The 9,352-nt window shown below is 33.7% G+C and overlaps 1 pseudogene; it reads right to left on the reverse strand.

The window, feature by feature from the left end:
• Positions 1-5,011: 5,011 nt before the first annotated feature.
• LOC141704532 (aquaporin NIP1-1-like) lies at positions 5,012-8,499 on the reverse strand (annotated as a pseudogene).
• Positions 8,500-9,352: the final 853 nt, after the last annotated feature.

The following is a 9,352-nucleotide window of genomic DNA, read 5'->3' on the forward strand; positions in this document are numbered from 1 at the left end:
AAAAGTGCAATATAAGTGATATGAACATAGTAAATTATAAGTTAGTTAAGTGTTTGGATAATTTTATGTATAAGTTACTTATAAGTTACTAATGTGTTTGGTAAATCATAACTTATAAGTCATAATTTTTTAAAAATAAATAAATTTAATATAATAATTTAATATAAGAATATATAATTAATGAAAAAAAATAAACTATAAATATTGAAATTCAAATTACTAAAAATGATAGAGTAATGCTATGTAACCCAAAATTTAAATTGTAAAATTACGTCGCATGACATGTGTCAAGATTTAACAATTGGGCGCGTATGAATGCACGCGGAGTCACATAATATTACGATGAAAATTACCATTTATAAAGTATTTGGGAAAAAATGTAACAATATTTGGGGGTTTTAGTATTTCCCAAAATAAAAAAAATTATAAAATATTAACTTAATATGTGCGGCAATATCATTCCGTTTTGCATAACATAACATTGATAAGGGGCATAAATTAGAATAATACTAAAACTTCTTCAAATTCAATTTAAATAAAATGGAACTTTTAATCATAAATTTTGGAATAAAGAAAAATAGTTTAATCAATGCAATAGTAGGGTGAAGAAGAAAATAAAGGAGGAAATCGACGCTAACGGGAAAATGAGAAGTGGAATTTTAGCACTTCCCTACTTTCGAATAATGGTCATATAAGTGTTAAAATGTCACGATAAACGAAGTTCCCAAACTGTCGCATGAAATACAGAATGAGATTTTCAGCATATAAGTTACAAAACGAACGCCAACATGCACTTAGTCTCTTAGTTGTGGAAATTTGTGTAGAATAATGAAAGTCCCACATTGATTTTGCTAAGGGAATGCATAACTGTATATAAAAACACTTATGTAGTGTTCAAATGGTGTACTTATGTATTGTTTCAACACCTACGTGCGCGCGGGGGGTGCAAATCTTGGGCTTTCGAGGGGCAATCCGAGGCTTGCGAAGCCTTCAAGGTTGCCCGCGTGTGCGACGGTGCGGACACGAATGTAGCAGAAATTGGCCCGAATAATTACGGACGGACTAGTTTTGCTAAATTTAATTTCCCTGGGTTTGGGCTCTAAATTCTTAATTCGTTTTTAATAAGAATTATTATAATTGAGTTTGGCATAATAATAATAATCTAATTCAATTACGGATTTGATTATTAATTAACGCGGTTTATTTAATTACGCGTGAAGTAGCTCACACGTTTTCCCTCGAGCCTATAGATTATCATATCAGGTTTAGGGTTTATTCATTTATTCGAAATATACCACACAGCCGCCTCCTAAACAAAAATCATACTCTCTTCTGGTGATAGTTTCTTGCTCCGTCTTGTTCGCCGAAGGCGCTGTTCGTGCAGCAACGCTGTTTCTCATTTTATCCTGGGAGGCTAACGACTCGCACATACGGTGAGGGCCGGTAATAGTTATAAGGAGACAGTTATACGTTGGACTTGAGAACTTCTCCTTTTATATCCTTTTTGTTCTTTCTGTTATTCGTATATTTTGTATGTATTAATCGCAGATTGTGGATCACATTTAGAACCACTCGTTACTTAACGGTTTTCTCAATAAAAAATGTAATATTTTAATTAAATAAAAAAATAAGTGTAGAATATTTTTTATTTATAAATATAGTAATAGATAAACCAAGAGAAGAAGAGAAAGAGAGAAGATGAGAGAATATATTATTTCCAAGTAAGTTTACAAGTTCCACTTATATGGTTATTTATAGGTGGTAGGATATACAAGATACATGAATCGATGCCTCAACTAGATGGTCTCATGTTTGTCTTCTCTCAACCTCATAATGATACTTTTGCAAAATTACTTGCCCAAATAATCAATTACGAGCTCAATTCCTAGATCATTGCATTAAGTCAATTCATTAGATAATGTCGGAGAATTCACATTTGTAACTTTTTTCGACTAGTGCATGTCTATAGGAATCTCAGTTGAACACCCACTTCCTCATGTACATACACAAAATGGGTTAGCCGAGTCCATTATCAAAGACTCCAACTTACTGCAAGACCATTGTTGTTGAAACAAAATTACCTACATCTATTTGGGGTCACGCAATACTTCATGCTGCTAAATATTATTAGGATTAGACCAACTTCCTACAACCAACATTCTCCGCTACAACTGGTACTTGGTCAAGTTCCTAATATTTCTCACTTCAAAATTTTCGGAAGTGCTGTATATGTATCGATTGCTCCACCACAAAGATCGAAGATGGGAGCTCAAAGAAGAGTAGGTATCTACATTGGTTTTGATTCCACATCAATAATTAAATATCTGGAGCCTCTAACCGGAGACTTATATACCGCAAGATATGCAGATTGTCATTTTGACAAGTCTATGTTTTCCTCCCTTATTGGGAGATAAACAATTAAATAAAGTTAATCCTGACATAACATGGAATGCTTCAGGATTATATTTTCTAGATCACGTACCGGTCAATGCGAACTTGAAGTTAAAACAATTATTTATATGCAAAATATCGCAATCCAAATGTCTGACGCATTTAACGATTCTAGAAATATAACTAAATCTCATATACCTGCAGTAAATACTCCAGCTAGAATAGATATACCAATTCAAAAATCAGATACAAAAGAATTGGTTATAGAATCAAAGCCACGCCTGAAGCGTGGTAGACCGGTCAGTGTAAAAGATGTTTGCACCACGAAAAAGAAAAATAAAGAAAATTGCCCCGGAAGTGGCCATGCTCCCAGAAGAAGCAAATACCCTGAAGTGGTATTATATCCTGAAGAGATTCCAGTCCCTGAAGATACGGGATTAAACAATCATGAAATTTCAATAAATTATGTGCATGATATGAAATTATGGGATCGAAGTAAGCCATAATCGATGATGTATTTGTGTATTCTACAGCATGAATGTAGACATAAATTCTGATCCTAAACCACAAAGTGTGGATGAATGTCGTCGAAGAAAAGACTGGCCAAAATGGAAAGACGCAATCCAAACAGAATTAAATTTATTGCGTAAAAGAGAAGTATTTCGACCTGTTGTCCAAACACCAATTGGTGTGAACCCTGTTGGGAATAAATGGGTATTAATAAGAAAATGAAATGAAAACAATGAAATTATGAGAGATAAAGCCTGACTTGTAGCACAGGGATTTTCTCAAAGGCCTGACATTGATTATCAAGAGACATACTCGTTGGTGATGGATGGAATTACTTTTCGTTTTATACTAGGTATGGCATCTAAAGAAAAAATTGGAAACACGTCTTAGGGACGTCGTTACTGCATACCTGTATGGTTCCACTTGATAGTGAAATTTTTATGAAAATCCCAGAAGGGTTAAAAATGGATGAGTTCAAGAAACCTCGTCATATATACTCCATTAAACTTCAACGATCATTGTATGGACTGAAACAATCTAGTCGTATGTGGTATAACAGACTACGTCGTTATTTAAAAAAGATGGGTATATTAATAACCAAATTTCTCCATGTGTTTTTATCAAAAAAATCACAATCTGGTTTTGTAATTATTGCTGTATATGTGGATGATTAAAATCTTATAGGAATAGCTACGGAGGTTAATGATGTTGTCATATACCTAAAGACAGAGTTTGAAATGAAAGATTTTGGAAGGACAAAATATTGTCTTGGGATACAAGTCGAGCACTTGTCAACAGGAATTTTCCTCCACCAATCCACATATACAGAAAAGGTTTTGAACAGATTTTACATGGATAAATCTTATCCATTGACTACTCCAATGGGGTTTAGATCTTTAGAGCCTGATAAAGATCCATTTCGACCACGAGAAGATGATGAAGAGGTTTTTGGTCCTGAAATTCCATATCTATGTGTAATTGGTGCACTTATGTATCTTGCAAATAATACAAGGCCAGATATTGCTTTGCTTGTGAACTTATTGGCTAATTAGCTCTGCTTCGATGGACAGATATTGGAAATGGGATCAAACATATATTCATTATCTTCGTGGAACAATTGATGTTGGGTTTATATTTCTTGAAAAACTCAACATCTCAGTTGATCGGATATGCAGACGTTGAATATTTATCAGATCCTCATTTTGGCAAATCACAAACTGGATATGTATTTACATGTTTGCGGTGCAGCCATTTCCTGAAAATCCACGAAACAAACTACAATGGCAACCTCAACACATCACTCGGAACTCTATTGTAATTCGCTAAGGCAGTAGAGAATGTGTTTGATTGCGGTCTATCATCAAGAATATTCAAGAATCATGTGGATTACGGACATCACAAGAAGTCCTACTGTCATGTTGAGGACACACTGCGTGCATTGATCAACTTAAGGAAGGATATATCAAAGGAGACAGGACGAAACACATTTCACCAAAATTCTTTTACACTCCAGAACTTCAAAAGAATGGAGAAATTGATATACAACAAATTCGATCATGTGACAACCTTGCGATTTATTCACGAAATCATTACCGAATTTCAACATTTGGGAAGTTTACGACATAAACATTGGAATGCGACGATTCAAAAATTTTTAAAACAAAACTTCGGAGAATGATTAGTTTTTCCAAGGGGAGATTTGTAACTTTTTTTCCTTCGCCAAAGTTTTATCCCACTGGGTTTTTCTTTGACAAGATTTTAACGAGGCAATTGATGATCCATACTATCATGACAATCAGAGGCGGATGTGTTAAAGTGATTTGTCATGTAGTCAAAAGTAAATAGTAATGCTAGATTCATAGGAGTAGTATTTTTCCACATTGCATTTAATGAACATGTTGTTGTATTGGCTATAAATAAACCTCATTTTGTAAAAATGAAAATGTACCCACGCAGCTTCTTTTTTTCTCCCTAATCACTCTCTTTTATCTATCTTTCTGCTCTATTTAATTTTACAGAGGTTCGATATACACTATATAGCTAGTTTTTACATCACTGTTAATATTTGAGCACAAAAATATTAGATGAATTATTTTCCTGGGCGAAATTCTCAGTAAGAAAGGAGGCATTTCTTGGTAATTTCACGAAGTGGCTTGTTGCTGAATCTCATAATATTGTAAATCCATGGCACCAGATATTGCCCCCCAGCTATTTGGAACCCAACAGATATATCCAAATCCGTCGTAGCGGCTCCGTCACAAAACTGGGCCCAAAACTTCTTGCTGGATCCATTGATGCCCCTGTTATTGGTCTGTCAAACAACCCATTTCACAAATGAGCCATCATAAAAATGACTCCAAGAAAAGTTCAGAGAATCAGCATAACAGAAAAAAAAGGTTTAGGATAGAATCTTCAACCATAGGGGTACCCCTTTCATAAATCTTAAAATAAATAAATTATGATTTAAACTTATAACTAAATAAATGATTTATAAGTGATAAATTGATGAATGCTTATAAGTTATATAAGTGTTTAGATACATTTTACTTATAATTCAATTTTTTTACTTAATCGACTAAATAAATAATATTTTAAATATAATATCTTAATTCTTATATTTTAAAGTTAGATTAATATTAAAAAATATTTTTAAAACTAAAATTAATAAAAAACGAAAAATTAAAAATAAGTTGAGAAAGTACGGTCGTTACTAACATTCAACTTAATATCTTATAAATTATACATTCAACTTATAAATTGAGTCGACAAACGTTCGTCGCATAAGTTGTTGCGGACTTATAAGTTATTCAGTCGAGCTTATCATATTTGTCAAACAGTATATTACGATGATACTACTTTTTCACCTATTTCTTGAAGTCCTATAATGATCCATTGAAGTTTTTATTGTTTATAGAAATGTAAAAAGTTGAATAATAAATCAAAAAAATATAAGAAACAATAAGATAGAGCGAGTATTGATTATATTTGAAATAAAAATTGGGGAGAGAAAAATAATGTTGTACATTATACGTACCCTGCAATAATCACATTAAGTAACACAATAGCTCCAATTGCAAGCCCTGCAAGTTCGCCAATCTGCATTAACGTTTAACAAAAATCAAGGCCTTAAAATTCAGATATCGGATCTATTCCGTACGTCTCCAAAAAATCTAGGACTCGGTTAATTTTCCGTATATCTGAGAGGTCAATCACGGGTGTTGGTTCTAAATATCACTTTGGGGGTTAAAAATAACCATAAATGTCACTTCAAAACGGTACACTGTGTACCGTTTATGCAAAACACCTAAAACGGAACTTCGTGTGACGTTTTGGCATTTTGAATTTTTTTTATGCGTAAAACGGTAGATAAAGTTCTGTTTTGGTACAAAACGCTATATGATGTACCGTTTTGAGCCAAAACGCTACTTCAACCACCGTTTTGCACATTATAAAAAATTAAAAAAAAATATTAAAGTACCAAAACGGCACACTAAGTACCGTTTTACATTAAAAATACAAAACGGAAGACGAAGTATCGTTATGAAATAACATTTTGGGCCATTATTTTCAAAAGTGACATTTTGGACCATTTAGCACTCAAAAGCGACATTTTGGTCCATTATTCCTCAATCACTCTACTAACACTTTATTTACTCGAACTCTTGATCTCCGCAAGGAAAAAAGAATTCAACTACTAGATTTTTTCGGCTAGAGTGTTGATAGAAATTAGGGTCCCATGCATTTGTTCGATGCTTATTGCTTAAAATAAAATTATCAAGGCATAGTTGAGAATTTTTTTTTGTTATACTATTAATCTATTCAAGTTGCAAATTTCCTTCAATAATACACGCCATTGACATAGACGACAGCGATTTAAAACTGAATGAAGCCAATCATCATGAAAAAACAATTCCCTAAACGTGACAAAGTATATAGAAGGCGGATTTAAAAAATCTGTTCAACTCGAATGAGTATTAGGAATTCGGATATCATTTTAACCAGGTTAATTAACAAGGTGAAGAAAGAAGACTTACAGCTCTGTTATCGGTGGCCACACCAGATATAACAAACATCAGGAAGAATGTGATTATAAACTCCAACACCAAAGACTGCAGGTTTGTCCCTGTCGGAAATGTTCCCGGAGATATGTCTTTAGTACCCTGAAAAATTAACCTGATCGTTTCGCTGGCTAACGTTGCCCCTATAATTTGTGCTGCAACATAAGCTGGTACCTAACATTATAAAAAATTTAAGATCGTGCTAGCAAATGTTGTACAAAATTTAGCTCAAAGCATGCTCTTAGATGAGTGTAGGTACTGTTAGGCTATTATATTTCATCGTTTGTGGCGTGATGTCTGTTTTTAAATGTGAGAGGCTATCTTAAGGCGTGCTCTTAGATGAGTCTAGGTTGTGTTCGTAAATGTATCAAAATTTAGTCATAAAAAATATTTAAACTTGCTAAAATCATCATAAAAATGAATATATAAAGTTAATAGAAACCAAAATTTAGGTCATTAACGGGTTAACACAGGAGATAGTTAGTTACATGTTTCCACGGAAATCTCTTGACAGAGGCGAATGCAATGGTGACAGCAGGGTTAATATGAGCACCAGAAATGTGTCCAATTGAGTAAATCATCACCATTACAGCCAGTCCCCATACCATAGCAACTCCCGGCAATGTAACCACTTTGTCCTTTGACAAATTAACCGTCACCGCGCAATCTCCCGCAAATATTAGAAAATATGTGCCCAACATCTCTGCAATTAGCTGCATGTAAATATTTCAGTAATTCATTGACTAGTATATTCATGACAAGGTTAATAATAGATTCAATCATACTTATCGAAGTATGTAATGTAATTCATAAACTCGATACAGTGTTGCTGTGTTAGAGTTGCTTAATATTTCTGCAAATAGCTCTGTGTTGTGGTTTCCCTGTTTATAGTTCTCATTATTAGTTTACAAAATTAAAGATGATACAATGAGTTTAAGATCTTGTTTATGGGACAATATTCCGAATGGTGCCGATTGATAGTTACTAAATAAATTTCATGCTACCAAAACTGTCCTTCACTTAAAACTTCATTTTTGGGATTGTAAAGAAGAGTTCCATTTTCGAATTCAAGACTTCTATATAAGCATGCTCATTGATACAAATCTGAGCAACTCTCTGAAACTATAACGTTCCGAGAAAAAAGACAAGGAAACTTCTTTGCCAACATAGGGTTCATACAGTGATCGAGGTCTTAGTTTTTCTTAAGATGTCAAGGATTGGAGAGGGTTGGTGCTGTGGTCGAGATCTTGGTTTCTCATAAAGATGTCAAGGATTGGACTCCTGGCATGTGCCTGCTATCTATATATAAAAAAAACTCTTTTGATTTTATTTCCAGGTTAAGGGAAATTAAAAACCTAAGTCTCTAGCTACTTAACAAAACAGAGAACCGGAAAGAAACTTAACTTTAATTATCAATCTAGCCAAACACTTATAGATTGTAGTATTTGTTATTATTTGTTACCTACTTACCTTTTGTATAAAAGGAAGAGTTACAAAACAGCCGTCACTGGAGTGGTCACCGGAGGGTTCATGCATATTATCCTCAAGTACAGAGAGCAATATCTCCATCGTTCCCGTTCCTGTCTGTCATCTCCTGAGCCATATCTGCAATATATGTAACTGTCTTTGAAATTATAGATTTATAGAGACAGATCTTGTTCCAGCACCAACTACACAGGGAATATTACTGAATACCAAGCCACCAAATAATGACTTGCTGCAAAAGACAAAGCAGACTTTTCACATAATAATATTATCAAGTCATTGTTATATTTATAGCAGATGGAGTATGTATTAGTGCAAAGTGTGTAATATGCGGAAGCAAATGACATGTAAAATGTGTTTGTAGTTGGATTATATATGTTTTCAGATCTTCGGTCGGTTACTTATAATCTATAATAAGTTAGAAGTACTATTTCTGGTTTGTTAAATTCTTCTAACTTATCACTTGAACAGATTTATCAGTTGAAATATAACAAGTAGGCAATCTTTTATACAATTATTCAAAACAGTCTTTGATTGGTCGAACTTAATATGGTAAACTAATATTAATCCAAGAAGTAACTGTAATTACATCAAGTTCTAGTTTGATTGTAGTAACTGAAGTAACTATAGTTTATCAATTATCATCCTTACTCTGGAAGTCAAGATCGGTGTCGTGTCTATGAGGATGAGCTTGCTTATCTGAGACTGAAATAAAGACCTGGAAAATGGGTTTGTGTGAGAATTGGCAAACTGCTGGCTAGAACCAACATGAGTGACGTCTACCATGCCTTTTTATAAACTTGGTCACACACAAAGTGAAAATACATGGTTCTGTGCTTCATACGACTGTGAAATACTGGATATTTACATAGATATGTAGATCCTACATTTTCACAGCATATCCGTGG

Source organism: Apium graveolens, unplaced genomic scaffold (genome assembly GCF_009905375.1).
Source record: "Apium graveolens cultivar Ventura unplaced genomic scaffold, ASM990537v1 ctg7942, whole genome shotgun sequence".
In the NCBI taxonomy this organism is placed as follows: Eukaryota; Viridiplantae; Streptophyta; class Magnoliopsida; order Apiales; family Apiaceae; genus Apium; species Apium graveolens.